Raw genomic sequence first — 6138 nt, 5'->3', positions numbered from 1 at the left:
CTGCAATCGAATCGCGTTACGGTTTTGCTTGATCATTTCTCTAATCTTTCCCAGCCTTTTGCTTGGTTGGGTGCAGGTGCGCTGAAAGCTTTACCCTCCACCCCACCCCTTTTTAGGTTTGCACCTTTTGGCACGTGGAATTACACTTTTTATCTCGGGAAATGTTGGAATCCAATCAGCGAGATCCGCGAGTGGGAAAGGAAATTTGATTCATCTTGTTACACGATACGAATTTTACGTTTGCGATGCAGGTAGTTCGTGAAGGTGGAAAGATGTTTTAATGAGATTGTACCGTTGTGTTGGTTCTATTGCTTGAGCAATAGCTATGTTAAACAGTGCCGGTCTTAGTTTGTCGTTTGATTGGAATCGGTTGAATCGGTTGGTTTTGGGATGGTGCAAATGGTTGTTCACGGTGAATGATGCTTGAGCTGTTGTAGGTGTGAATTGTAGGGTTTATTTCTTAAAGGGAAGATTTTAAAAGGTGATCTACTTGAGCACTGAAGAGGAATAGATTAGCGAAAATTGAAGAAATGCAGTGACGTATGCATCCGTAGCAGAGAGATAAATGAGATACTACAGCAGTAGTATGACTCTGTAAAAATCTGAATACTTCAAGACGTGTTAGGTTCATGCAAAACTACACTCATGTCTGCTGGGTGATTCCAGCTGCAGTTCAAACTGCACTGACATTTCCGAATGAACCCTTCAGGTTTATAATATCTTCAAGCACGTTAAAAAGCTCAGGTTACCTTGGGTTGGACAAACAGTTAGGTTCAGTTTTCTACTTATCTTCAGCATAAAAAATCATCCAGCATGAATATGATGAGAATGAGCGTGTGTTAGTTGAACGAGAGACCGGCTGAATGTGCCACGTTGTACAATGAAAATAACTCTCTTTATTTGCGGTTCACGTAAGGAGTGATTCCATTTAAGTCTTCCTCCAAAAAACTTTAAAACATGGGTTTAAATTTTCAGCGAACAGAACTCTAATCGCTTGAACTAGTCTCTTTTTTTTGGCTCTACAACCTCGGATTGAGACCTGTATCTTCACTAAACCTCGGCCTGCCATTTTCGGCTTATTGTGACTTGATTTTACCTGTAGCAGCATAGTCAGTCTTGCGTATAAAGAGGCGGTCTGGTTTTGATCTCCGGTCTTGCCATAAAAGACCGATGCCACTATCACCTTGCCGGATGAGGTCCGGTGTCTTGTTTTAATTAAAATAATACTGAACAGAAAAAAAGGAAAATTTGGAGAGAGCATTTGTTTAGCAGGTTCAGAGAAACTATAGATGAAATTTTAAAAAGGGCCTGATAATTAGCCGATATCCGTTCTGGTCAATTAGCGGCAAAAGAAACTGCTGAAGCAAATTTAGCTGCACATCATTAAACATTAGATCTGCTGGACATTATGTTGCATCGAGAGGGAAATTACCGAGATGTTTAGACCCCTTGCTGAAGGGGTAATGTTTACAACATTTTTATCTCCGACACCAACTTCTTGAAGATAGTTCTTGACATGTATTCTTAATTAATTTGTCGAATTTATGAAATAATCTCTCCAAAAGTAGACTTCTCCTACTAGAGCCATCATGAAAAAAAAAGAATTGATTTGTGTAAAAAACTTGGGCATATTTAACTCATCGCAATCCGTTTTTGAGAGTGCACTGACGGAGAGTAACCGGATTCAGTAAAACTTTCCTCGAAAAATCCTTAGTCCTTTTAATGTATCTTTTTATTATTTCTCGTTTCGGCCAGACCGTACATCTTGTCTAAAGTATTACAGTACATGTAAAAATAGTTGACTGCTGTGCTAATGCAATAATAAAACGCAAATACTAATCAATTAAGGTCGTTGCTATGTTACTGACTACAGCAAGATCCATCAGTTTGAAATCTGTTTTCCCTCACCTTCCGAGAACAGCTCATTTATTTAAGTGAGAACGTTAAAATCAACAAAATTTGCAGAAATTAAAGGCAACGTTTTTTTGTATGTCCCATTATTTCAATCACTTTAAGCTCAAACGCACTCCCCCGCAAACAAACTCACCCACACACACTCGAAACGCACCTTTGTGCCACTTAAAGCATTTTAAAGCGTACCGCTTAAATGCGGTGCCTCAGCTCCATTCAGTACAAGCTTGCTCGGTGAAAAAGCATTACGACAAAACTGCTGCTCTCCGCCGGTGCATCCACACCTTGGCGGATAAAGCGTCGTAAATTCGTTGCAGTGACGCGTATTAAGCATCGCACCCCGGCTGCATAATGTCCAGCCTGTGCCTCCCGAAAAGACATCGACCGGATCGGGCGGGGGGAAATCGTGGTGCGGGATACCACGAGTAAGAGGGTCGAAGCTCGTATAGTACGCAGAATGGCGACACTACGAGTACACCGTACGAGTACACGGGGTGCGTGTGTGTGCATGTACATACGTCCCGATGCTTTCATTAAAAGCGTGTGTAGCGAGTGGAAGCTGTGATGCGCATCAGCGGTCCAGTTTGATGGTTGATGACGATGATGATGATACACCCGGGATACAATACACTAGAATGCAATCCGAGCGATGCCGGCAATCCGGTAACCAATGGTTGCCGTTCGCTCGTCATTGATGGTTCCAAATCGGTGTTGTTCGGACTCGGTAAATAGTAAAATGCGCTCTGCTCGATCATCGCGACTCGTAGCTCGTAGCCGAACGGTCCGAGTACGGCTTGTTTTGGGTGAATAGAAGGCATGCGCTATAGCCCAGGTCTGACGCTACGATTTATGTAGCGTTCTCAGTTGAACTGCCCGATTGAATCGATATAACAAAGGTTTGTTGTAGTGCAAGCGATGCACTTCCGGTTGCAGGACACCGTGCCAGGTTGCTGTCGTGCCAACCGACAGCGAGAGATTGAGAGAGCTTCATTAGCTTGTGAGTAACTCAGTACGTGAGCGATGAGCTTTGAGTGAGTGAGCGAGCGAGTGAGTGTCTAGATCGAACCCTCTCGTTCATTTGTGAGTCTGCTCTCATCTCACGAGATGGAAAGCTTACCGATGCTCACCGCGGTAGCCGGTAAATCGGGATCAGAATCGCATCAATCACATGCACATAGGTAGTAGTTGTACAGTTTTTGAAGTAGATAAAAAAGCAGAAACCGTGCTCACTGCATTCTGTACTGGAAGGTTGAGGCAGAAAAGGAGTAGGGGGAGGCAAAAAAAAAACTGGAACTAGGCACAGCTTGGAGCAAGCAAGGGAAAAAAACACCAGAAATCTGAGATCAGACCGAACAAGCACGAGAAGTCTGGGTGCTTTTGCGGTGCGAGCGCTCAGTGTTGAACCTATCGCAGACGGTGATGCAACGTGCTCTAAATGGTTATCGTGCTGTTCGAATGGGGGAAAATGTACTGTTCAGTATGATTCTTCCTCTTCCTTAGTAAAGTTTCTTTTCGACTGTGTGTGTGAGTGTGTATGAGTGAGTGTGTAAGATTTAAAATAAAAGTGATTAAAAGCGTGAAAATGTTATCCAAATTTGTTTTAGATTTTACCATGCACAGAGTGATTCGATCGATTAAACATACTTTTTTATTTTATTGGTAGTGTGACCAGTGCTCTCACCGTTTCGATAAAGAATTAAGCGATTAAATCAGTTTCAAAATATAGGCCCAGTGTTTTATACATGTGTGTAAAGAAAATAGGATAACGCTCCATTTAGCACACACTTTTAACCATCGTGCTCGGTGATCGATAAGAACGGGCTTTTTTTTCGAGGCTTCTGCACTTCTGGTGCACGGCACGATAAGAAGCTCCTCTTCTTTACCGGGTACCGGGCGCCTCCATTTGCGCAAAGCACTGGACGGAAAGGATGGAAATGCATTTTCAATTAACTCACTCTCTATTTCTGTCCCGTTCTCTCTCTCCCTCTCTCTCAAACACACGCTCACTCGCTTGACAGCATCCTGTGAATGTATGGCATCGTGTATGCTGGTGTTTGTTTTGTCCGCGTGCTAGGAAGAATTGCAAGAAAATGCATAGCGCACAGGAACTCACCGGCAGAGCTCGCACGCTAAACCGAACTTCTAAAGGTGCTAAAGGTGTGTGCGTGCAAACCGGCACAGCGTGCTAGTTGGTGGTGGTGGTGCTGGTTTTTGGTGCACTAGAGCGGGTGGGCCATCCCGCTCAACACCCGAAACGCACTAGACGACCTGGTGCATCGATTCACGTGGATTTCGGTGGATGCGGTTGGCTGAAGATAAGCGGAATAAAAAGCACGTGCCTGTGTAGTAGTGGTAGTAGTAGTAGTGGACGCCACGGGTTGCAGTTTTTTGTTGTTGTTGTTGTTCGATGGAAATCTCGGTTGTACTGCCGGGGTTTTTGCCGGTTATGTGATGGTGTTTGTTTGTGCGCGTGTGTGTTAAAATCGCTGGATGTCGCTGAGAGCGAAAAAGAGCCAGAAATCCGGTTAAATGTTCTGTAGCTTGTTCTGCAGCGGGAAAAGGAAAATGAAAGCAAAAAAACATAAAAATCCGTGGGAGTGTACAGGTAGGTAACATACAAAATTACATCCTAAAAAAGAAGGAGAAAAGAAAAGTGCAAAAGCAAAAAAAAACCGAATGTCACAAAATTGAAATCAATAGTGTGGAAGCGGGCGACATTGCACGGAGATTTAGTCGTATGTAAAGCGATGCTTTCTCACGTACGAAATGTTCGCGAGAACGTGATTGATGGTGTGCCGATGAGTTGCCAGTGGATGGAAAAAGTTTGATATTTGGGACGTTTTCCCCCTTTTTCTACTAGCTTTTTGCCAGATGGAGTGAATCTGACCTTTTTTAAACCTTTTTTGAAGGCAAGATAATTATTTTTCGATTAAGAGTTCGAAGGGTCGAATGTAGAATGAATTGGGAGAGCTTTACTGAAGATGTTTTAAAATTGCATTGAGCTTTACTCGACGATTTTAATAAGAAATATCATGAGACTGTTAATTCATATCTTTATTTAAATTTCCCTGCGTCAAAATAAAAACGAAAATCGATTTCCATTTGCTATTAGCCATTGGCGATAGAGCAAAACCAAACCGAAACCAGACATTGGACCAGACCGGTTTGCACACAGTCTAGCAAACAGCTTGCAACCGTACTCGGCTGGTTGGAGTTATGTTTGAATTAGTTTTTTTTTTCTACTGCGTTGTGGAACCCATCACGCTGTCCGACTGTCTGCCGGTCAACCTTGTACCGAAAATGAGACAATGTTTTGTGTCTGGTACACGCCGACGATGACTAGACGGTGCTAATCATCAAAGAACCACAAAACGAACGTTGTCTGATGAGCAGTTTTTTTTCTCTTCCTCTCAATCATGCGATTTGAAAATGTGGAATCAATTCGTTCGTGGGGTGAGGGAGTGCAGGAAACCCCAAAGCCTTCGTTGTTTCTGTCCGGTATGGTTTGACTTTGAACTGGCCGAGCAAGGATAAACGGGAACAATGATTGAAAATGAAAAGTGAATGACCCTCGCTGATGCGTGTTTTGTGGTTGGATGCGTGAAAGTGGAAGCAAATTGGCTGTTGGGATAGTATGGATAAATCAGAAAAGGTTTGTGTTTTTCTTTCATTATTACTGATTTCCTTTATTTAATTTCTGTATCTGGTTTCCATACTACATTGAATGTTTCATTGTTTTTTCTCATATTATGGATTTTGTATGATTTGTTATTTAAATTACAATTTTTTAAATGAATATTAATTTATAGTTAAACAAAAAACCTCTTTTAAAGCATTTTTAACGTTTTATATCTCTTTTTAAAGCTTAGGTTTTGGTTATCAGATATTATTTAAAGTGTTGTGCTTTTTCTCTCTTCCTTTATTTAATCGGTCTGGTTGGATTATGTCTGTCTTTGTAACAGGTTCTTCATTTTTTATTTGTTTTGAGTTTTTTGAGAGTTTTGATTTGAGTTAATTTATTCATTGAATTTGTTTTTACTCTGTTAATTAAATTCGGTGTATTGTCGTTGTATGATTTAGTTTCAATATATTTATGTTTAAATTTACAGTTCGGATACATATTATATGTTTGATAATTGGTTTATTACCAAATTCTTTATGAAGCTTTAAAAAGTTTTTCTTTTATATTAAAAGGCTGAACTGACAAAATTTTAATTTAGCACACAT

At 41.3% G+C, this 6138-nt stretch overlaps 1 protein-coding gene across 3 annotated transcripts in view; it reads left to right on the top strand.

The window, feature by feature from the left end:
- Positions 1–3329: 3329 nt before the first annotated feature.
- LOC118511415 (Down syndrome cell adhesion molecule-like protein Dscam2) overlaps positions 3330–6138 on the top strand; it is a 109886-nt gene continuing 107077 nt past the window's right edge. The window contains exon 1 of one of the 3 annotated variants that reach the window (XM_036054480.1): positions 3330–3449. The gene's annotated coding sequence lies outside the window, so the exon portion shown is untranslated. Of the gene's footprint in view, positions 3454–6138 lie in introns of all 3 variants that reach the window. The other 2 variants (XM_036054485.1, XM_036054481.1) reach the window with 2 other exon arrangements.

Source organism: Anopheles stephensi, chromosome 3 (assembly GCF_013141755.1).
Source record: "Anopheles stephensi strain Indian chromosome 3, UCI_ANSTEP_V1.0, whole genome shotgun sequence".
Taxonomy (NCBI): Eukaryota; Metazoa; Arthropoda; class Insecta; order Diptera; family Culicidae; genus Anopheles; species Anopheles stephensi.
The sequence above is the reverse complement of the archived record's forward strand: the minus strand, read 5'-3'. Positions and strand labels throughout refer to the sequence as shown.